The following is a 24628-nucleotide window of genomic DNA, read 5'->3' on the forward strand; positions in this document are numbered from 1 at the left end:
AGACTCTCCTAAGGGAACATTACTGGGTGGATGTATGCCGTAGAGGGTAGCCAGGTCCGGGGGATACACCTTGTTCTCCCCCCCACACTATACATACACAAGGATTGACCTGCTACTCATCTCAGAGGAAGAGGGAGGGTGGCCGAGCTCCCAAGGGTGGAAGCAATAACATGGTCTGATCACGAGTTACTAGTGGCAAACTGGTCACTGCCTGTGTCCCAGAGGTCTTCTTGCGTTGTAATGATAGGCTCTTAAGGGACCCGGTCTTCAGGGATTTCCTAAGGAAGGAAATGATAGCCTATTTTGAAACAAATGACAACGGGGAAACCGACATGGTGATGGTGTGGGAGGCCGCGAAAGCCACTTTCCGGGGTCCCCTGATAGCCGATGGTTCCAGGCGCAAGCGGGAACGGTTGGACATACAGTGTAGAGGTGCACTCCCAATTATCAAGTTACTGATTGCTCCTGTAAATGATAAATTACTTAATTTCGTGAAATATTTAGGTGATCCACAGAACTGGTGGGCAAACACAGGGCACACATTTGTCTGACCGTAGTCAGTAATGACAGTAGAAAGGTTCTTATTGGGAAGATTAATAATTAATTTGCATCAATATACCACAGTAATGTGATTCAGATATGAGTTTCAAAGTTTGCACATTTAATTTGAGAACAATATCTTTAAAGAAAACAGTGTTCATTAGACATATTCAATTAGACAATTTAAGCATTCACTCATCATTGTAAAAGGTACTGAAAATTCATTTCATTTTCTTTTTCCAAGGATGTCACTTGAATGTTCAATTTGAAAGAAAAGATGTTGCACGATGCGTTTCGGGACTAACCTTCATCAGGTACAGTTTTCAACTTAATTCCCTATAACTAAACAGAGTAAATAGGTTTCAGAATCTAATCATATTTCAATGTGATTTGGTTTATAACTATTGGTTATTCGAGAACCAATAACTGACCTCTGTCCTTTTAATGTCCACTTGCAACTGGGATAAGTTGTGTCAAGTGTGGTTCACTCTTGTGTATACGAACATCACACATCAGGGAGGTCTTGAAGCTATGGAATGGCTGTTACTTAACACACAAGAAGCATGTCCAGCAGACGGTCTCTTCATTTTGAAACTACTAAAGATTGTGCTAAACAATAATTTCTTTATGTTTGGGAAAAGATACTTTATTCAAATTTCTGGCCCCTCCATGGGGGCCTCGATGGCCCCGACCTACGCAAACACATACATGGCATATTTGAAGGAACGTAATGTAATTAATAACATCAAATGGAACAAACATTTAAGACTGTTTGTAAGATATATAGATGACCTGTTTGGCATTTGGGACAGCACCCATGAAGAACTGAGTGAATTCTTCACTTTCATGGACACAATGGCCCCTAGGATCAAGTTTACCTCGAAAGTGAGCAAGACATCAATTGATTTTCTAGTTGTAAGAGTCTACACAAAAGAAGGAAATCTACAGACCACAATTTTCACAAAAGAGACAGATAGAAATAGTCTCCTGCATGCGAAAAGCTTCCACCCAAAAAATACTTTCGAGCATTCCACTTAGCCAGTTTTTAAGATATCGGAGGACCATTTCTGATGACACCAACTACATGAATAAGACCCAAGACTTAGCAGCAAAATTCAAACAAAGAGGATACAACTAAGTGACAGTCGAACAATGTGCAATAAAAGCTACACAAATTCAAAGACAAGAAGCTTTAGGTCCCAATGAAAAGAAAAAAGCAGAAAATCCTGTATATGTAACAACCTACTCCAATCAGAGCAACAAAATAAAAAGGATTGTCAACAAACATTGGAAAATCTTAGCACTGGACCCCACTCTGGCTAAACTATTTCCAACTCCTCCCCTATTTGCATACAGCAAGAGCAGATCTATATGAGATCATTTGATTAAAGCAGACTTTTCAGCAAAAAGAACAAATCAGATACACAAGGGGACTCTCCTATGTAATAACTGCAACAACTGCAATAATCTGATAAAAGGTGAATACATTAATCATCCCCACAAGGGATACAAGATCAGACCACGACACACTTCAACCTGTGACACTAAAAATATCATCTATGGGATCAAATGTCCCTGTGGGATCTTCTACGTAGGGATGACAACAAGAAAAGCAAAAATGTGCTGGTCTGAACACAAGTCAAACATCAGGCTAAAGAATGACCACTCACCAGTAGCTCAACACTTTCTGAAGGAATCCCATACAATAGCCGAAATCAAATTCATTATTTTGGAACATGTAACATTGTCAAGAAGAGGAGGAAATATGGCAAAATTACTCTTACAACGGGAATTATTCTGGATTGATTGACTGAACTCCATGTACCCGAAAGGAATTAATGTAGATTGGGATATGAGTTTTCATCTGTAAACTTCATATGGCATCCAATCAGAATGTTAGTCACCCAATTCTCTTAACAATCTTAATCTGTTCATCAACACTTTGGAAAAAAAAAACACTTGTGAACCATTAAGTGGCACACTAACACACTTAAGTGTGTTACAATAAGACATGTGACAAATTGCAAACCGCACCGTCGTTGGGGCAATAATATCAAAAATAGACCTTTACATTGATAATAATATAAGATCTTCAAAATTGCCGATTTATACCATTGGCGGCTACATAATTAAATGCAAATGAATTAAGTCGATCTACAAACTATTGTCATTGTCATAACGAAGGAAATACCACATCCAATGGATCACTGATGCCAGGGAAAATAATGTGAACCACATTTTAAGATGGTGCTCTGTGTCAACAGGAAGTAAAACGGACACAGAATTACCCAACATTCTTGCACGTTGCCAAGACAACAGCATTACAAATGGAGAACATCAGCGGCTTTGCTACGCGATACACACGAGTGAGTGTTACAGAACTTTCAAAACAGAAACAACCGCTGTGCCAACACACGGACATCTGTAAACATTGGCTGCTATCAGAAAAAGAGTATGCTCTGCGCGGAAACAGACAAAGGAAAACGTACAACTCCACCGATTGCCACGCTTGCAGTACATAGAGTAAGTCAGCTAAGCCATTACTTCCCTCCGGACCGCGGGTGCTTTTAAAGATGCAGCCATTCAAGCATATAACTCTCACATAATGATTCACAGAATGCTAATCCACTGAAAGCGGAGAGCAGAAACCAGAAACACTAGAATAAAGAAGACACAACTGCGGATTACGAACTGAGTGTGACACAAAATATCCAACATTTAGCCGTCAACCACCGTGAAGACGGTGAGTAGCCATAATTGTGTTCTTTACAAATACAGATGAGATCACTGTGTAGTGGGACCCAGCACTTATTTTGAGCGACTGTGTCCCACACCCGGATTTGAAAAATCGGATTCATGATAAGCTTTTGACAAAGATACATTTCTCTGCTAGAATGCAGCCCAACACATTTCTGGGCCCCAGATAACACAAGACACCCTTAGTGGGAGCCGCTAAAGGACCAGGGAGCTAACAACGGGCTCGTTATTAATGGGGAGCTCCCTCCCCATTCCCATTGAGCCCTATGGGGGCTCGAATGGGGATGGATTCCCTGAATGGGAAAATACCGGGTCCTCCAGGGTAGGAATGGCCCAGTATTTCCCCATTCAGGGAACCCGGACCCGGTATGCAGTATTGGGGTAGCCATGGCGCTAATAGCACCATGTCTACCTCCATACTCATAATGACCCCCCTGTGCTCAAATTAAATGTGCAAACTTTGAAACTCATATCTGAATCACATTACTGTGGTATTTTGATGCAAATGAATGATTAATCTTCCCAATAAGAACCTTTGTACTGTCATTACTGACTGCCCACCAGTTCTGTGGTGGACCTCCCGTCTTTCTGCAAGCGGGAAAGGGGTCTCATTGAAAACAGGATCCGAGAAGAGTTGAGGGCCCTGCATGCTAGACTCAATCTCGACAGGGAGGACCGGGAAGCCCTCCTGGAGGAAATGCGAGAGAAGAGGCAGGAATTACATAGGGTCCTCATAGGGGAAGTGATTAAGAAATTGAGGTACACGCGACAAAGATACTATGAACGGGGGATAGAGTGGGGACTCTCCTGGCACGCATGGCGAAGGTATGTAGGACAGAAAGGAGGGTGGGACTCATTAGAGACAAAGGGGACAATGCGTGTAAGAAGAGGGAGCAAATAGTGGAGTGCTTCGCCAACTTCTACAGGGAACTTTACACCAAACAAGAGGGTGAGTCGATGGAAGAGATTCAGGCGTACTTGGCTGAACATCCTCTACCCGACTGACTGAACGAGAGCGTGAGGGCCTTGAGGGGGAAATATCAGAAGAAGAGGTGAATTGCGCCATTAAGAGGTTAAAAGCAGAAAAAGCCCTGTGGGGAGACGGGTACATGGCAGATTTCGATAAACAGTGTCAATCCATTTTGAGGAAACCATTGGCCAAATTGTTTTAACCAAATTAGAAACCAAGACTCAATCCCGCCGACGTTCCTACAGGCCCTAATTACTGTAATACCCAAACCGGGCAAGGACCAGGCAGACTGTGGCTCATACAGACCTATCTCCCTTCTGAACATAAATGCTAACATCTTCACCAGAATCCTGGCGACTCGACTAGAGAGATGCCTCCATCGCCTGGTCCACCCAGATCAGTTGGGATTCGTCCTGAACAGACAAGGCTCCGATAACATGCAAAAGACCCTCCATGTGCTGAACTCGAGGGTGGTCCGCGAAGAGTGGGCCCTCTTGCTAGCTATCGATGCCGAGAAGGCCTTTGACAGGGTCAGCTGGGCCTTTATGGGGGAGGTTTTCTCTTCCCTGGGGATGGGACCGAGGTGGCTAGGCTTGATGTCGGCTTTATACTCCACTCTCTCAGCTAAGGTGGTTACAAACGGGACGGAATCAAAGGCATTCTCCCTGGGGAGGGGCACAAGGCAGGGATGTGCTCTATCCCCCGCCATATATGCGCTGGTCATGGAGCCATCGGCGATTTCTGTCCGAAAATACGAGGCAATCAATGGCATACGGATAGAAGACTCGCATTGCAAGATCAGCCTGTTTGCCGATGACGCACTGCTCTATATCACAAGACCATCCCAGACGGTCCCCCGGGTGCTCCAGGGCCTAGCACGCTACGGAGAACTCTCCGGGTTTAAGGTGAATTTTGGGAAGTCGGTGGCATTCATGGGGGAAATCCATCAGATGCAGAGGTAGACTATGTGGGAGGGCTCCCCTTCTGGCCTCAGAGGGACGAGTTTCGATACCTGGGTGTTCAAGTGACAAGCAACCATGATGACCTTTTCCCCGATAATTTTCTCCCGCTCTGGTCAGAAGTCAAGAGGGATATAGAAAGATGGGCGAGATCAGGACTCTCATGGATGGCGAGTCTCAACTTGGTGAAAATGGTGATTCTCCCCAAGTTCCTATTCTTGTTCCAAATGCTCCCCGTGCAGGTACCCAAGACATTCCTAACGGAAATAAAACAAGTCCTCCTGTGATTTCTCTAGGCGGGCAAGAAACATAGCATCTCCTATGAGGTAGTAACTAGGCCCAAGGAAGACGGAGGTGTGGGGATCCCAGACTAGGAGACATATTATAAGGCCTCCCAGTTGAGGGTGCTGATAGATCACTTCACCCCGGGGACGGAAAATCAGTGGGTAGCGATGGATAACAAGGTTCTTTCCCCTGTTACGTTAGATGAGTGTCTATGGGTCCCCAGAGCGCGCATCTCTAGAGGGGTCCTACACCACCTGGTGCTCGGGATCTTGTGGTCAGTGTGGAGGGAAGGAGGTTATTATAGATGGCTTACAACCTTGCCTTCTCCATTGAGTTGTATTTGGGCCCCCCGTTCATAGACAAGGTGGCTGAGCCAGCTGCATTTCAACAACGGTACAAAGCCGGTCTCAGCAGGGCAGGCCAGCTCTGGGTGGGAGGCTCCTTTATACCCCTGAAAGACCTGGAGGAGGTTCTGGGGTTGGGCAGCCTTTTGCCGTTCCGTTATCTCAAGCGAGTTCTCACCGAACCCTCAGGAGAAGACCCGATGAGACCTGTGGTCTTTTCCTATCATTTCATTGTTTGTAAAAATCACAGGTTCATCAGAGTGCTTTAAGAGAGGCTGTCCCCCAGCAAAGCACGCTATTTGAACAAATACATTTAATACAGGGAAATGCTGCGGTGGCTGGATGGTAGCTGCCTCAAAGGAATATCAAAGCCCAGGACACCGTAGGGGAGGTTTACATAACGGAACAATATACCATTGTGAGCATTCAACTATTACGGTAAATCAAGTTACGACAACGCAGCAGACTATTTTAAGTCCATGGGACGAACTGAACATCTCAGGAAATTTCATAAGTAGAGGACAGATTAATGTCTCAGCGATAAGCTAGGCGTGACAGAGAAACGTGGATTTGGTTAAAACGACAAATAATTGCCGCAACAAAATCTTAACATGGTGGAAACTACATGACTCATAATAACAGTTATTCATAAATGTGTCACGAACAGAATGGCGCGGTTACTGTTGCAAGAAAGGGGAGGGCTGGAAATACTGGAAGTGGGCAAGGACGAGGTCTGTGAAACTCAGAGACATCATGGCAGAGATAACATAGGCTGTTTTATTTAATTAAGAACTAAGGCGATACGCTTGTCCTCTCTTCCCATCTACATAAACATGTCATCATGCCCCCAGTTCACAGAGAAGAGTGACTGCATGTTAACCGATAAGCATATGTCCTTTTCACTGCAGAAGTAATTTGGAGCTTACCGATAATATTCAATCATGAAGAGGTCATACATTTTTTGGGGGATGTTTTATGGGTGGGACCTTAGAGAGTTACTGAATCAGTAGGGTGGGACAAATAGATACTATATGTAGCTTAGCAATTCGGACCAATGAGCAGTAGGGATAGGTTTTCATAGCTCAGTAATCATGATGATATCAGAGTGACTCACCAGTATTATATAATGGGTGGAAGATGAAACAGGACCACTATCTATAATCAAACTACAAGCACTGACATTATGCTTTAGAAATAATGGTTCAGTAAAGCTTGGTAACGATGAAGGTTGCAAACACATTATGGATTTACCAGGTATGAAAGTTGGCACAGCTGCCCTAATGACCCAATAGTGAGCCTGCGGTACAAGAGCTTATATGCAGTGTCCACCCAAGTGGGGTGGCATATGCACAATAGTGCTACTATGTGCACCTGCATTGGTAACCACAAAGTGAGGTTGACATTGGGACGTTTCCTTCAATGGCACACAACAGGAAGAAAAGATCCCCAGGCCTCAAACGGACAAATAATAACTATTTTACCAAAGAGGCCAATGCTGCATTCAATGAAATCCCAGAGAGTCATACATTATTTGGTAAAAAACAACGTTCTTCACATCCTTTCAAATGCCTTGCCTGCAAGCAGCAGCAAATGCACAATGGATCCAGATAACTAGGTGGGGACTATTACAAACTATGAATGCCAAAATAAAAGGCTTCAATGCCATCAAGGAGGAGTTAAGAGCCGTCAGATTGATGACCCTACAGAACAGGTATGTTCTGGACCTCCTCACAGACATGAAGGGAGGAGTGTGTGCAAAGATAGGGCCAAGTTGCTGTACATCTGTACCCGCACATGATGAAAAGAATGGAACCTTGACAGAGGCCATGTACTCCTTGAAAGAGCTGCACAGTAAAATGGAGGAGGAAGTGAATGACCTTGAGGACGATAGATGGTTCAGTTATCTATTCTCCTGGATGTCTACCTGGCTGACGATGTATTCAAATTTCTGTTGGCAATTTTGGTACTGCTCGTAATGGCTTTTTGCTTCTTGAGAATAGCAATAAGCCAATGTAAAAAGACTGGCAAAAAGGCACTCCAAATAACAGTAATGGTTAATGTGGTTGACACTGTACATCAGTACACTCAAACTAATAATGTTTACTGACCTATGTACCCATTGGGTCAGCCAGCTAGACAACCTGGGGCATTGTTCACATGCCCAAAAGATATCAATAACTACACTGAGTGCTGGAAGAAATGTGTCGAAAATGGTGATTGCTGGCTTATGACATGCAGTCCAGCAGAATACGTAGCAACAGTAGGTAACTTGAGGTGGGCCACCAGAGTGTGGCTGCCCAAGGATAGCTATAATATGATGAGACAAAATGAAGGCATGGTCGATGACTCGACCATAGGAGGGAATGTAGTAGGGCAGTTATTGATTAGAGAGCATGTTCAAGCTCTGCCCCCTGCCTTCCTCAGAAGAAAAACATTATAAGATAAGAAAGGACACATTTGAAACTGCACTATGAATTCTCTGGGAAATGCAGCTGTCACAAAGAAAAGTTATTTTGTGCTAAATAAGTAGAGACCAGATAAGGCATTAGCTTGCACAATTAGTATGTTTTAAAATAGAATAGATTTGGTGACAGGAAGGCATGTACACAAGATAGGGACTCAATACACAATTAGGGCTGAACATTGTAAGCAGATAAGATTGCTGCTACCCATAGGAAGGGAAATAATGTGACAGGCATGCACCAGGAAATCGGTAGATAGCAAAGCAAATGTGTCCTGCAGAGGATAAAAACAAACAAGCAGTTGTCATTTTAAACTGCATAAGCACAGCAGAGAATAAAGTCTGTAGCTTTAAGAGACCTTGCAGCTAAGCACATTATTTGAGAGAAATACAATTAATTCAGGAAAGATGCTGCAGTGGCTGGACATAGCTGAATCAAAGGAATGTCAAAGCCGAGGACACCAGAGAGAAAGATTACATAACAGAACAAGATACCATTGTAAGCGTTCAACCATTAAGATAAATCAGTTACAACAACACAGCAGAATAGGACATTTCAGAAGTAGTTGACAGATTAATGCCTCAGCGATCGACTAGGCATGACAGAGAAGCAAGTGCTGCTAAAAAGACAAAATAATTCCAGCAATTAAATATCAACATGGTGGAAGTAGCATGACTCATAATGTGTCAAGAACAGAGTGGTGCGTTTACAAAGTCCTTGAAACTCAGAGACATCAAGGCGGGGACAACATTGGCTTTTTTATTTAATTAAGAAGAAAGGCGATACACTTGTCCACTCCTCTCATCTACATACACATGTCATCATGCCGCCAGTTCACGGAGAGTCTGACCGCATGTTAACCGATAAGCCTATGTCCTTTTCACCGCAGAAGTAATTTAGAGTTTACCAATAATATTCAAGCATGAGGAGGTCGTACATTTTTATGGGATGTTTTATGGGTGGGACTCTAGATAGAGAGTTACCCAATCAGTAGGGTGGGACATATTGATACTATATGTAGCTTAGCAATTAGGACCAATGAGCAGTAGCTCAGTGAATATGACATCAGAATTACTTATTTGCACTATATAAACTGTGTTTTCTGTTCACACATGGAAGAATCTGAGAGCGAGAGCTGTTGAGCTTGTTTTCTCCCCATCTTTTGCATAATTCCAATAAAGCTGGGTTACCTTGAATTTGGCATACCACCATCCACCCAGCGTTGTCTCTTTATTGGCAAATACCAGCAAGAGGGCTATATTGTTTTGGATCTCTGTTTTCATCTTGTAGCAAAGTACGGTTTGGATTTTTGTGGACTTTGGGGGGCCCCATCACGCCTCCTTTTTGGACAGCGGATCAGTCAGGAGAGTAGTATTTCTTGTGCACAATTTCACAGGAGGACAGCAGGCGCCAGCTTTGGAGCGGAATCCTGCCTGGTCTTCCAACGGCCACTGGTAGCAAAGGAGGAACTGGCAGATTGAGGGGTCCCCAATGCCCAGAATCGTCAAAGATCCACAGATGTGGGTGAGTATGCTATGTGCATGGCAACGTTTGGGGGCTAGGGACATTTATTGTATGGTATTTATGAAACAGAGAAGTTGATTAACCAGGTTACTCACCGTAGTGACCACCTTACTCCTAATCCATATTCCCCTTTCCTCCATACTTATGGGACATCTCTCCGTCCTGTGGGACGGCACCGGAGCACTTTGTAAAAAGCATCCAACATTTTTCCAAAAATGTGTCCTTCCTCTCTTTCTTGTGCGGGGCCCGGCACGCGGCCGTAACCCCGCCCACCTTGGCTCCGCGACCGCGCATCACCCATCAGTCCTTTTCTATCACCAGGTCAGAGACCTATTAGCAATAACAGAGGAACCTTATTAGAGGGGATGGCGGGTGGGCATATGGAGGAAAGGGGACTATGGACTAGGAGTAAGGTGGTCACTACGGTGAGTAACCTGGTTATACTCCTACGTCCCGTCCCCTTTCCTCCATACTCATGGGAGATTCCCAAGCACTTCTAACAGGAACTACGGGTGGATGGAAAAGCCCCTTACTGAAAAATGTTCTTCAGCACAGCCTGGCCAAACTGAGCATCAGCTTTTGAGCTCATGTCAAGACAAAAATGCTTACAAAAAGCACATGGGGAGGCCCAACTAGCTGCCCTAGCGATGGACTCCCAGGGGACATATTTCTGAAAAGCAACCACGGCTGCCTTGCCCCGCACCAGGTGTGCATGAATACCCTTAGGAGGCTTCAGCCCTTGGACGGTGAAATACTCTGTTATGCAGGCCGCGATCCACTGGGAAATAGTCGCCATAGATGCCTGCTTACCCTGAGGGTTACCAAAGGTCACAAATAGTTGAGAAGAACTCCTAAGCTCGGATGTTCTGTCCAGATAGAACGTAAGAGCCCTTCTGACATTGAGACAATGCAGTACCCTTTCTGCCTCTGAGGTAGGGTTTGGAAAAAAGACCGACAGGGAGATCGACTGATTCAGATGAAAATCAGATACCACCTTTGGCAGGAAAGCAAGATTTGTCCGTAGGACTACTTTATCCTTGTGAAAGACCAAAAAGGGGTGCTCCACCAACAAGGCCTGGCGCTCACTCACCCGCCCTGCTGACGTAACGGCAACCAAAAAGGACACTTTCCAGGATAGGTACTTGAGGTCCACCGTGGCCATTGGTTCGAAAGGCTTATGGCACAATGCCACAGGACTACATTTAGATCCCACGACGGGTGCGGACTACGAATTGGAGGATAGAGGCGTGTCAAGCCTGCAAAATGCCTCTTAACCACTGGGTTACACAGAGAGTAAGAGCACTGGTCCGTAGAAAGGTAAGCGGAGACCGGTGAAAGGTAAGATCTGCATGACAGAACATGGACACCCGACTCTGTTAAGAAGGATACGAAGGACAGCACCATGTCAATCGTAGCCCCCCCTTGGGTCCAACTGCTTTCCCAAACACTAGTGACAGAACCTGAGCCATTTGCTTTTGTACTGGGACCTAGTCAAGGGTTTCCTGGCTGCCTGGATAATGCGCATGCTATCCGCAGACAAGTTAAGATGTTCTAAAGACTTGAACTCAGGCACCATGCCGCCAAGCTGAGCGATTGTGCGGAGGGGTACCACAGCTGCTGTTCCCCCTGGTGAAGAAGATCGGGAGTCACTGGCAACCTGATCAGCGGAAACACCGACAGGTGTTGAAGTTCTGAGAACCAAAACCTGTCCGGCCACCACGGGGCTATGAGCAGGAGGGAAACGTTCACCGAGTTCCTCAGCTTGCAAATTGCTCAGTGAACTAGAGGCAGAGGCTGGAAGGCATAAGCTCTCAAGTTGTGCCATGGGATCTCAAGAGCATCCCCCAGAGAGGAGGCTCCCAGCCCCCCTCTGGAGGCATACTGAGGAAGCTTCTTGTTTACCGCCGTAGCAAAGAGGTCCCCTTCCGGTGTGCCCCAACGCAGGAAAAGCCATGAGAGGACCTCTGCCTTCAACTCCCACTCATAGCTGACCACTGTCTGCCGGCTAAGGGCATCCGCCGTGACATTCAGCTGGCCCGGGATGTGCACTGCAAGCAGCCAAACACCATAAAGTACAGGCCACTCCCAAATCTGGACAGACAGGTCCACGAGAGGGGGAAACTTGGTTCCCCCTTGCTTGTTGATGTAATACATCGACATCACATTGTCCGTGCGTATGCGGACCACTTTGTTGGCAATGATCGGTCTGAACGCCCTGAGAGCTAAGAAGATCGCCAGAAGCTCTAAAAGGTTTATGTGGAGGAGCTTGTCCTGAGGCGACCAGAGATCCGAGACCTGAAGAAGATCCAACATCGCACCTCACCCCAGAAGGGAGGAGTCCGTCGTGATCGTCACTGTAGGGGCTGGTTCCTGAATTCCCGCACCCATCAAAAGGTTGCTGAGAGATGACCACCACTCAAGGTCCACTCTCATGGAAGCCGGAATCATTATCAACTTGGAGTCCGGATCCACAGCCTGACGCCAAGAATTCCGAAGAGCCGACTGAGTCCGACTCATCTTGAGACGAGCAAGAGGAAGAGCCAACACGCACAAGGCCATGAGGCCCAGAAGCCTCTGGAACCACCAGGCCGACAAGCTCTCCGACTGCGTAAACATCTGACACGTGGCTAACAGATCCGCCATTCTGTCCCCGGTCAGGTACACTCTGCAGTCTATCGTGTTCCAGCGAAAACCCAGGAAAATCAAGTCCTGCGAGACCGTCATGGAAGATTTCCGCCAGTTCACTGACAGCCCAAGATGGTACAGGAGCTGAAGGAGAGATTGAAGATTGCATGTGGCTTTCAATGGGCAAGGGCTGCGTAAGAGCCAGTCGTCCAAATACGGATACACATGGATACCCTTAGTAAAGAAAAAAACGGATCAGCCTAAGAAACAGTGATGGCGCTCTAGGTGGATAATATTGAATCGATTGACAGTTGAAAAATGAATTCAAGATGCTGCGACTGAGGGATGCCACAGAGGCTGACCTGGGCTCGGAAGACTGAAAAGGGAAAAAGCCCTCCTGTCGCGCTTCTCAAAATAGAATAATGACACTAATGATGAATTACAACAAAAATATTTTTTATTTGCAAGTCATTGAATTTAAGCATTGATGGAATGGGCAAATCTAGATGTAGAAACAAAATCAAAAAAGTAATTTTTTGTACTGGTGCTTGGGCAAAATCCAGTTAGTTTTCAAATTGTGATGTCCTTAGTTGAATGCATTAAGTATTAAATATTGAGGTAAAGATCCTGGTACCAAAATGTTACTGGCGTAAAGACTTCGAAAAGAAATGTGCTCGTTGGCTGAAACTTGAAGTGTTCTCAGTTATCGTCACTGAGTTCACTGATGCGATGTTATGGTCCAATTAAATTTCAAATTGTAATATCCTTATTTGTGTTCACTAGGTATTGAAATAAAAAGTTCTGGTTTCAGCAAGATGATTTGTAAGAGTGATTGAGGCTCGGAAGGTTGTGGTTTTGGCAGAACGAAGCTATACGGTTCCTCAATCCAATTAAATTTCCAAGTTTTAGTGTCCTTAGTTATATCCACTAAGTGATGTAGTATGAGTCCTGGTTGAAGCAGTGTAGTTCCACTTGAAAGGTTGTGGTTTAACAGAATGGAAACAATATGGTACCTCTTGGAGGATGGTGGTTTGAAGAAGCGAAAACAATATGATTCCTCAACACGTGTTTCCCCGTCGCTGATGTGCGGCGGTTCTTCAGGAGGATGGTGGTATAGAACAATTGTGTTCAAATCTGAGAGAGAGGAGGAAGAAAAGAGAGGAAAAAGAAAGGAAACAGATAAAGATCGGTGGGAAAGCAGTATGGTGTTTTGTTTAAAATATCACATTGTGTCTCAATACGATGTCACAAGTAAGGCAGGATGAGTACTTACTTATGTATAAGATCAATGGTGTTGGTATAAAGGTTCTCACTCTGTGGTAGAATACGTTCTTTGGTCTGTAGCACCGGGTCTTATCTGTTGATAAATGGATATATAAGAATACTTGTGTCACAAGATTAATGTAAAAATATGTGAGGTTATATGGTACAAGTACAGGTTAGACCCAAAAAGATACTAGGTTGAGAGAAGGTTTAGGTGAACTTGTATAAAAAAAAATAGTGTGGGTGTGCATGAATCAAATGGAGAAGAGGGGAGGTAAGGAGAATTGTATGGAGGAAGTGAAATAGTGTGACAAGGCTGGAGGTAAATCCAGTCTAGCTTGATTCTTAGGAAAGGTGAGAGAATAGATAAGCTGCTTACCACTGAGTGAACAATGTCCTGCCCGTTCGGATTCTGCTGCTGTACTGACAGCATACAGTCTAGGCGAATATATGTGTATTCGCGGGCCGACGCGAGCGCGGTGACGTCACGCGCACGCACGTTATTGCGTGATGACATCATCGTGCCCGCGCGATACCGCGCTATTATGGTGTGATTGAGATAACGAAGTGGCTTGCTCTCCTGGCACCCGTGTATTTGTATAACATTGTGTTGACGTAAAGGTATGTTTCTCTTAAAAAAGTTTAATGTATATAGAAATGCAAGAATAAAGATTAGAGGATATACTAGATAAAAAAATGTCAATGGTATACATGGTAATTACTAAAACATATACGTGCCGTTAGGCAGACACATGTTCTCAGTGTCAACCATTAAACTAGCTATGTCGGGCCTGGTGTCGGCTGGACTGGCTACGTGGTATATGATGACTCTGATAGTATTCTATGTAATATATGGTCAAAGGTAGACAATAGTGGAAGTAAAGAAAAAAGTTACAGTGGACAGGGTCATGATACAGTCCCAATGATGGGAAAGATACACATGTAGGTAGGGCCTAATGGTGCCTGAGCTAGCTAATTGGTGATGTATGTGTTCACGGTAGATGGGTCAATCTAAGTTGACCCTAAGGATACCCTGCAGACGAAGATAGGCCGCAATCACTGACATCATCTTCGTGAAGACACGTGGCGCCGAGCTGAGGCCAAAAGGAAGCCCTCGAAACTGGAAGTGCTCCTCTCCCAAAGAGAAACGGAGATATCTCCTGTGTGGATTCCAAATCAGAATATGCATGTACGCATCCTGTAGGTCCACCACGCTGAGCCAATCGCCCATCTGCAAGGAAGACCGTATCTGGCTGGGCGTGATCACCTTGAATTTCTCTTGGGGTAGGGAAAGATTGAACTGGGAAAGGTCTAGGATGGTGCGCAGGCCAGCCTGGTTGGGTTTGGGCACCGTAAACAGCCGGGAGTAGAAGCCCTCCTCTCGCTCCCCGAGGGGAACGGGTTCTACAGCTCTGAGGTCCAGAAGTTTCTGAACCTCGGCTTTCACGGAGGGCGATCCCGACAGCTGGAAAGGAGGGTTGCAGGGTGGGGTAGGGGGTAAAGGTAAGCGGAAGCCTGCCCGAGCGACTAACAAGACCCATCTGTCTTCTGTGATGGTCTGCCACACCTCCCAATGAGACGCAATGCGTCCTCCCACCGGGGTCTCGTGCGAGCGCGGAAAACCCTCATTTTGCAGGTTTTTCAGTGGCGTTGCCACCCGAACCTGATGAGGAGGCTGAGGAGCGGGAGAAAAACCGAGTCAGTTGTTGCCTCCGGCAGTTATTCCCCAAAGGGGTATCCACCCTACGAGATTTCCGATCAAGGAAGCTTCTGAAACCAGAGGAGGGCCGACTCTGGGACAGCGGTCTCTGAGTTTTAAAGGGGTTTTAACCAGGACCGACAAAGACTTAGCTGTCTGTGTGCTATCCTTCGTCTTGGCCAGCTCTACATCTGTTGTAGAATGAAAGAGCTCCTTACCATCAAACAGAAGGTCCAGCACCTTGTCCTGCACTTCCTTTGAAAACTTGGTGGCATGCAGCCACGCCTGTCGTGAGGTATCAACCCCCAGCATAAGGCCCCCAGCCGAGGTGTCTACGTGGTGAGCTTCAGCCTCCAGGAGATCCTGGGCCAAGACCCTGGCGTCGGATAATCCCGCTTTAAAGTCTTCCAGCTTCTCGACCGGGATGAACTCCTCAAACTCTGACAGACCTTTCCACATCCGCATATTAGCCTCCGCTAACACCAGCTTGGCATTGGCCTGTCGAAGCTGCAAGGCCGAGTTGGCGAAAATCTTCCTCCCAAGGGAGTCAAGGAGCTTGTCCTCCTATCCCAGAACCTGAGTAGCCGTCGTAGAAGAGGATGTTGCAGGGCTGGACTGTAACGTGGCCGCAGCCACTACCGTAGAGGAAGGGGGCGGGCAAGATGACAGGGCCACCTCTTCCAAAGAATGCAGCCTGTATCGCGCGTCAATTTTCTTATTGACAAAAAGTCCAGAGTGTGGCTTTTCCCAGACCCTGCGGACCTCGGCCAGAACGTCCTTCTGCAAGAACAGGCCGGTACGCTCCAAGGGAGACAGGGTGAACGCCCCAGAAAGCACGCCCTCCTGTGGAGCGGGTGCCTTGGGCACCAGAACATCCAAGAAGCACATCATGTCCAGTACCCGGTCATGAAAAGCTCTAATAGAGCGGGGCAGGTCCTTGTTGACCTGATCGCCCTGCGCGTCATCCGACAGGTCATGAGCCTGCTGAGCCGTGTTGGGTGCTGCCTTGTCCACAGGGGACAATGGGGGCAAAGGCGGAAGAGTCGGAGAAGGCACCGTAGGCAAGGGAGGCGCGGGCGGAACCACTGGAAGAACGGGTGGAGCCAGAGGCGCGGGCGGACATATCTCACTAAAAAGCCCTTTGAAAAATTCCTCATGGGGTCGGTATGCATGAGCGTCTGAAATTTGCCGAAAAAGGCGTTCTCCAGGGACTGTTTTGGAACCAGAGAAGGCCTATCATGAGGAGAATAATTCCAGGGACGTAACGGGGAAGGGTGCCACACCGGCCCCTGCACCCGACGTATCCACATAAATCAAAGGTGCCGACCCCGCAGGCAACGAAACATTGTGCGAAAGGGACATCCGAGCGTTCAAGTCATAAACTGGCCGAAAAGGATGCGCACAAGGGACTCTATGTTTACCCACAGAACCAAGCCCTACACCTAAGGCCGATGGCCTAGTTGTAGGGGTAGCACTCAAAATGGCCACCGCGGTCGTGGCGGGAACGGGCGCCATTTTGTCCTCATCTGAGAGAAACTGCGGCAGGTGAGGAAGTGAGGCAGGGGTCCCCGTCGATGGATCAGGGGTCTTAACTTTAGCCTTAACATATGGACCTCGGCTGAACCGGGACTATGTGGCATGGAATGTTTCTGCGACATACCAATCGCCAAACTAGCCTTCCCAGGAAGGACCTCGGCACTGCCGGTAAAAGAAGAATTTTCCATCTTTGCCCCCTCAACAGATCTGGTGTCGCCGCAAGAGCGGGAACGGTGAGAAACAACCTTCACCGATAAGGCCTTGCCAGGCCTCTCAGAAATGTTGGTAGCTTTAGCCTCTGTACGAGGGACCTCGGACCCAGGTCCGGTAACAGCCTTATTAGTGCGGGCCTCGAACATCCGTTCAGTAACACCAAGCCCAACCAAGGCCTCGGGGAGCACCCTGGTCTTATTTTTGAGGGAAGCCGATAGAGAGGCCTCAGAACGAGCTCTGGTACCACGACTCAGTAGAACTGGGCCTACAAGCAGCCCCCACAGGAGGGGCCTTGGAGCGTGCTCCGGTATCCACAGGCCCTTACGGAGACCCTCAGAGAAAACTTCAATACAATTATTAGGCCCAAAGGGCACCTCAGGGCAAACCCGGTGACAGAGCGATCAACGCCCCTCCCGGCCCGGGAGGAACCCGGAACGGTATCCCCCAGCCGGGGTGTTCTGAAAAGTAAAGAACTTACCGGGCGTTTCTTCTTTTCGTCGATGAACGCCTGAATATGCGAAGGAGGAGTCCATCGGAACACCTCCTCCCACCGCTCCAACCGACGTTGAAGTGCCCGGACCGAAAGAGAGTCGCAGTAAAAACAGGAGTCCCAACGGTGATCCGAACCCAAACAATCTAAACAAAGAGGATGGGGATCCGCCCTCGCGAAGCGTCGGTGACACGATGAACAATCTGGAAAGTCTAGTTTGAACGACATAGACAGACTAGTACACGATCGCTAGCGAGAGCCAGAGAGGAAAAAAGGGAAGAAAATCTTCTGCGGATGCAAGTGCGTCCAGTCCTGAATGAGCGGAGAAAAGGACTGATGGGCGATGCGCGGGGCGGAGCCAAGGTGGGCGGGGTGACAGCCGCGTGCTGGGCCCCGCACAAGAAAGAGAGGAAGGACACATTTTTGGAAACATTTGGATGCTTTTTACAAAGTGCTCCGGTCCCGTCCCACAGGACGGAGAGATGTCCCATAAGTATGGAGGAAAGGGGACGGGACGTAGGAGTAAAAACATATCCCTTGACAAGGTCTTGGAAGACTGCGCAGTAGGGCCCAACCTTCTTTTGAGGGTAGAGTAAAAGAGACAGAGAGATAAGGATACCTCGGGCAAAAGAAGAAACGGGAAGACAGCAGTATTTTATTATGTTGTATTGTGTTTTAATTGATTACATTTTTGATTGTCAGCATTGTGTTGTGTTGCAAGGTAGGTCCTGTAGAGGTGTTTTTCCTTGTATGTTGTGAGCGTAGCAGATAGTATTGTTTGGAAGTTGGTGGGGTAAGTATGAATATTTATATTGTGAGTGGATTTTGTTGTTTTGACCCAGAGGTAGGATTTGGACATTGGTGCGTGGCCCCAGACAATGAAAACTGATTTAGTGGTGGTGTATATTTGAAATGGGGAGGAGGTGTGAGTTAGGAAAAACTGAGAGACAATTGGAAAGAATATTATTTTTTCTGATTATTGGTAAGATGGCCTCTATTTGTATTGTTTATTCTGTGTAATTGCCAAGCTGCACGCTGATTAAAAGTTGTCATCATGTCAGATACCCCAATAATTCACCTATGCAAAGCGTCCCCTAGATATAGTACTAAAATCATGCTGAGTGGGTGAAAGGGACTGCTGGAAAGATGTACATGTCATGGCCACAAGAAGACACTCACTCAAAAAATGTGCTGCAACATATGTGCACATACTTACACGCCATACACAAGCTGGGTATATTAGAACTCTGGAAGGCCTTTGAGGAAGAGAAAGAAGGGCCTAAGAAGGAATGGATGCTTAATATGTGTAAGGGTGGGTGGGGGGGAAGTGAGCGGCCCACAGCGCCGCCGCCTCCTCTGGCAACCAGGGAAATGGGTAGGAGGAAAAATATTGTTGAAACACAATGGGAAAGGCACAGAAAATAATTATGTGGAGGTAGTGGAGTATGAAGAAATTAAGGAATAGGCCAGGTGGGAATTCAGGAGGGAAACACAGGAAGCGATAGAGAAAAATACACAGAGGGAGAAAGAGAGGGAACAGAGAGAAGCAGCAGAGAAAATACAGAGAGAGGAACAGGAAAGACAAAGAAGGAAAGGGAGGTATGAGAAAGGGATGGGTATGTAAATAGGCTAAATGAGAAGAACAGGAGAATGGCAAGAGAAAAGGAAGACATTGAAACAATTAGGAAGGAGATGACCCAAAAGGTGAGCAGAAATATGATGCCAGAGGTGTGGGGAGAAGGGAGTGGGACAATAACCCCAGAGACCAGGGGCAGAGTTGTGTTGCGAGATATGAGTGGAACATATGTAAGGGAACCTGTTAAGGGAGTGAGTTTTGATCTCATACTTAAGGATGACGAGAGTGGAGAAAGTGACAGAGAGACAGATTGGGTAGACATTGATGATGAAGAGGGGGGAGAGGAGGCGGGGAAAGCCCCACAAATGGATACCACAGGATAAGGCGTATGAGAAATAGCAGATTTACTGTGGCCAAACTTAAACCTATATCCACCCCTCACATCAGTACTCCCCATAAATGAAGACCATAGATCACCATATTTCTTAGGAAACTTGCCAGAAAGCCAGCGACAACGTGTAGACACTGAAAAGGAGAACTTGCGCACCATCACTTTTGCGCAAGAAAGATATAACACAATTCCCACTGCTCCACAAGGGATTAGGGCAGCCCCATTATACGGCATGGAATCAGACAGACATAAATAGCTTGATGATAAGCTGCCAACACTCACAGCAGGGGTGGGCAGGGGGATCTACAAGCTAGAGCAAGAGAAAGCTGGGATAGCATTAGCTAAAGGTGACATGAAAAGCCTTTTTGTATCCATATTGCATGACCAGGCAGAGGACGTGTGGAAGCGAGCAGGCTATTTTGCAGTGACAGAACATAACACCACTAAATATGACAGGTCATCATTCAATAATTGTAGCGCTAATGTATGGAAGACACTGAGGGTGCTATTTCCAGACCAATCTGACATGAGCGCCATAACGACTAGGAAGATGGGGCCTACTGGGGACCCTGCTGCCTATAGTCAAGACATTAAAGAACGTTGGCGTTTGGAAACTGAAGACCATTGGGATAAAAATATACCAGTGTTTTGTCATATTTTATGTCACAGCCTACCTGAAGAAGTACAGAGACAGTTAAAAAAGATTGTGGGGATTAAAATGAGACCTTCGCCAGAGATACAATTAACTATTGTGCATCATTGGAGGTTAAAGCAGGAGAAGGATAAAAAAAAATAGAGAAAAGGCAAAAGGAAGAGGCAGAATTGGTGCAGAAGAAATTATCCAAAATGGCATTAGAAGGAGCTGCATTTATAAATACAGGAGACAGGAATAATGGAGAGGGAGCTGTCATGCCACAGAAGGGCCTGTGTGGTTATTTTGCAAGAAGAGGGGAGAGTACTTTTTACCCCAGAGGAGGAAGAGGATTTGTTCACAGAGGGAGAGGATTTAGGTTTGGAGCACCACAAGGAGGGTTTGGTGGGGGACAGCCCACCTTCGGAGGACCTAGAGGCACTGGAGCAGTATATTGGACATGTGGGAAAATAGGACACATTTCCACTAGGATTCGAGGAGCAATGCAGCAAGGTGCAATGCTGTATGTATGGGCCAAGAGGGGGGATGGCATATCCAGCACCATATGGTGCACTACAGCAAGACTGTGGTTATTATGATTACACACAATATTCACCAGATCAGACAAGCACAGCAGGTGCAGCAACCACAAGGGCAAGAGATACAGCCACAACAGACGTTGACACAGCAACCACAGAATGCAGCGCAATCAAAACAAGCAAAAACACAGTGGGGTACAAACATTTTGCCACAGACACCCCCGATAGGAGGAAGGGCAGCAGTTGGGGGAACCCTTTTACAGGGACAGGATAGAACATCTATCCCCAATAGGACAGCCCAAAGAATAGCTTCATGTGCCCTATCCTATTAGTAACCACAGACCCTTAACAGGAACAGAGGGTGGCGGTATCTATAGGCGACCAGACTCTTTCCTTCTTAGTTGACACTGGAGCAACAAAATCCTGTGTCAGAGAGGGCAGATTTCCAATGTCGGGAATATTCATGGACACTCAAGGTTTTTCTGTGGCTACAAATACGGTTACTTTCACTGAGAGGTTTTCTATGACTATAGGAGAGCAGACGTAGCTATCCCATTCCTGTACTTCAGGAAGACACCTGTTAACATATTGGGAAGAGTTCTTATGGGCTGTATGGCAGCCGCAAGCAGAACTCATGATTGCACCAGCACCGTTATGAAATGGGGTGGGATGCAACCATGCTCCCCACCCCCATTCTGCCCTATGCCCGGCATTACCGCCTCCCGCGAATGGGCAATTACCGGCCCACTCATCTCGTAATGGGCGGATTATTGCCCAATCGCGGGAGGCGGTGCCGGTGGCGAGCATGGCAGTAGTCGTGCCTGCCATACAGGCACAGCTACCACCATGCTCGTAATGAGGCCCAATTTGTCAATATCATTCACAGAGGACAGCATGATATGCCCTACACCAGGCATACATTTCCAGACAGAAAAGGAATACATACAAGCCTTTCATGAACAGAAAGTACAGAGGGAGTACCAGTGGATCCTGAAGTATTTTTCTATGGAGTACAAGTGATGTTAGCATGGCTTCCCCGCATTGAGGGATAGCTATTGAGACTACCCACAGACTTTGTATTCAGAACACATACCAACAGATGTAACTAAAGGGGAACTGTTTACAATTGAGCTAGAGATGGCTGTAGTGAGGAAGGATAGAGTGATTTTACACAGCACTGAGGAAGGGGTGAGTTGGCACACAGTAATAGCACTTGATGCATCACACAAACTGACCAAGTTGACAGATGATGAGTTGTTGACTACAGTGACTCTGATGATGAGGTATACCATGTCAATTGAGAATAGAGTATACAGAGGTGCCACAACAAATAATGCTAGCTAAACAAGTCCCATCATTTATGGAAGAAGATTTGGCAAGGGTACCTGGCACACTATGGACGACCAGTCCATATGATGTGGGGTTGTTAAAAAGGATTGGAGCAGTCAAAATAAAATTAAAGAAAGGGGCAATTCTACCTCGAGTGAAAAAATATCAAATGTCCAAAGAAGCAGATGAGGGTATTTATGAAACAATAAATGTGCTCATGAAGCAGGGAGTGATAGTACCATCAGCATCTCCTTGCACCACTGCTGTATACATAGTGAAAAAATATCAGGGAGGGTCGTGGAGATTTATTTATTTTACACATATAAAGTTCACAAAACTCTCGGGCATCACGGGTTAGCAAGATTATGTGACACGCTAACGGAGGTAGAGGAGGAAGAGGCAGAGGTGGGCCAACAGGAAGAGGTGGGACCGCCGTAGACTGCGCAGGAACAGCCGGGGCGGAAGGCAGAACCGGAGGTTCAGGGTAAATTTCCATGAAAAGACCCTTAAATTATGCCTTCATGGGGTCAGAGTGCATGAGCATCTGAAACCTCCCAAAAAACGCATCCTCGGACAAAGGTTTTGGCGTTGGGGCAGGCAGAGGCCACTCATAAGAGGCATACCCCCATGAACACAAGGAGAATGGCTGCCAGGAGGGCCCACCACCAGCCGGGTCCACAGAGAACCGTTGAGCAGAAGCAGGAGGAAGCGAGACAGTATGAGGCAGCGGTGCCCGAGCACGCCTGTCAAAAGAAGGGCAGAACAGGTTTTTGTTGTCCTCATGGCGTGGAAAAGGCTGCTCAGCCCCAAAAGGAATGCTCCCAGCACCAGACGACGTGAACATAGGTGTAAGGGAGGTATCCAAAATGGCTGCCATGGACCATGAAGGTTGGGCTGCCATTTTGTCGACACCTGAAGAGAACTGTGCCACATGTGGAGTTGAGGCAATTGTCTCCTCAGGGGAGTCGGGAGACTTAAGCAACACCTTAGCCTTGACACAAGGATCCTCGGCAGAGCCTGTACCTGGAGGTCTCAGATGTTTACTGGACATCTTAGAGATTGCCCCAAAATTAGCCTCCAGAAGATGAACCTCGGCAGAGCCGATAGCGGAGGAGTTATGGTCTGTGACTACCCTCTTTGCCACCTCGACAGAACCGGTACCACCACCACCCTGCGTGCGGGACAGTTGAGTAATCCACCTCACAGACAAGACCTTCAAAGCAGGTCTCTCGGTCCTGTTGGTACCGACCTTGGCCTCAAGAAGAGGAACCTCGGGTTTCAACCCGGTACGCACAGATCCCTCAAGAGGGGCCTCAAGCCGTGGCTTGGTATGGAAAGTTCTAGAAACGGAGACCTCAAGACGTACCCCGGTGTCACTGTGGAAAGCTCCAGAAATTGAGATTTCAGGGCGAACCCCGGTATCCCAGAGCCGCAGACGAACAGGGCTGAACTTTAGCACCTAAAAAGGTGACCCCTGGAACGGTGTCTGGTTTTGGCAGGTTCGTCGTGGGAACCCTCTAAGAAAACTCTAGTGCGCCTATTAGGCCTTCGAGGCACCTCAGGGGAACCCCTGGTAACAGAGCTATGTGAGCCCCTCCTGGACCTGGAAGACCCCGGGAAGGAGTCCCCTGGCCGGGGTGCCCTAAAAAGTAAAGAACTTACCAGGTGTTTCTTCTTTTTGTCAATAAAAAGCTGAAAATGAGGAGGAAGAACGCACTCAAACACTTCCTCCCACCGAAGAAGACAACGTTGGAGTGCCCGGACAGAGAGGGAGCCGCAGTAGAAACACAAATCCCAGCGATGGTGTGGGGCCAGACACTCCAAGCAAAGAGAATGGGCATCCGCCCTGGCGAAGCGACGTTCGCATGAAGAACAGGACATGAATCCCAGATGCTCCGGCATAGACAAGAGGACTGGATGACTGTGGAACTGGAGCAGGAAGGAAGGACAAAGGGAATAAAAAGAACATTTCCCGGTGATGCTAGTGGGTCCAGCCCCGACCGCGTGGAGAAAAGGACTGAAGGGCGATGCATACGGCAGAGCTCACGAGGGCGGTGTTACGGCCACGTGCGGATCCCCCTCGTAAAAATAGAAGGACAAATATTTTACATTTTTGATGCTTTTTACAAAAGTGCTCCGGTCCCGTCCCGAAGGACAGAATCCAAAAACAATCAAAGGGTTAAATCCCAAAGTGTACAAAATATTCACAGGGTTAAATCCCAATTTGCTGCCCAATAAAGTTCACAGGGTTAATTCCCTTCTTGCACTGTTGTACTCCTCAGCCTCCCTGATGAGTATTGCAGATACGAAAGCGCTAGGACGAGTACCTCTGTGCAAGAAGGGAATCAACACTGTGATTGGGATTTAACCCTGTGATTGTTTTTGGACACTTGTTCAGGTAATATATTAGCCAGGAATTGGAGTGCGCGCCTCGCCCCTGCTTTTTTGAACATTTATACTTCAGGTAACTGTTCCTGTTTGTCTTTCCTGGTCTG

Source organism: Ambystoma mexicanum, chromosome 14 (genome assembly GCF_040938575.1).
Source record: "Ambystoma mexicanum isolate Mex_15411 chromosome 14, UKY_AmexF1_1, whole genome shotgun sequence".
In the NCBI taxonomy this organism is placed as follows: Eukaryota; Metazoa; Chordata; class Amphibia; order Caudata; family Ambystomatidae; genus Ambystoma; species Ambystoma mexicanum.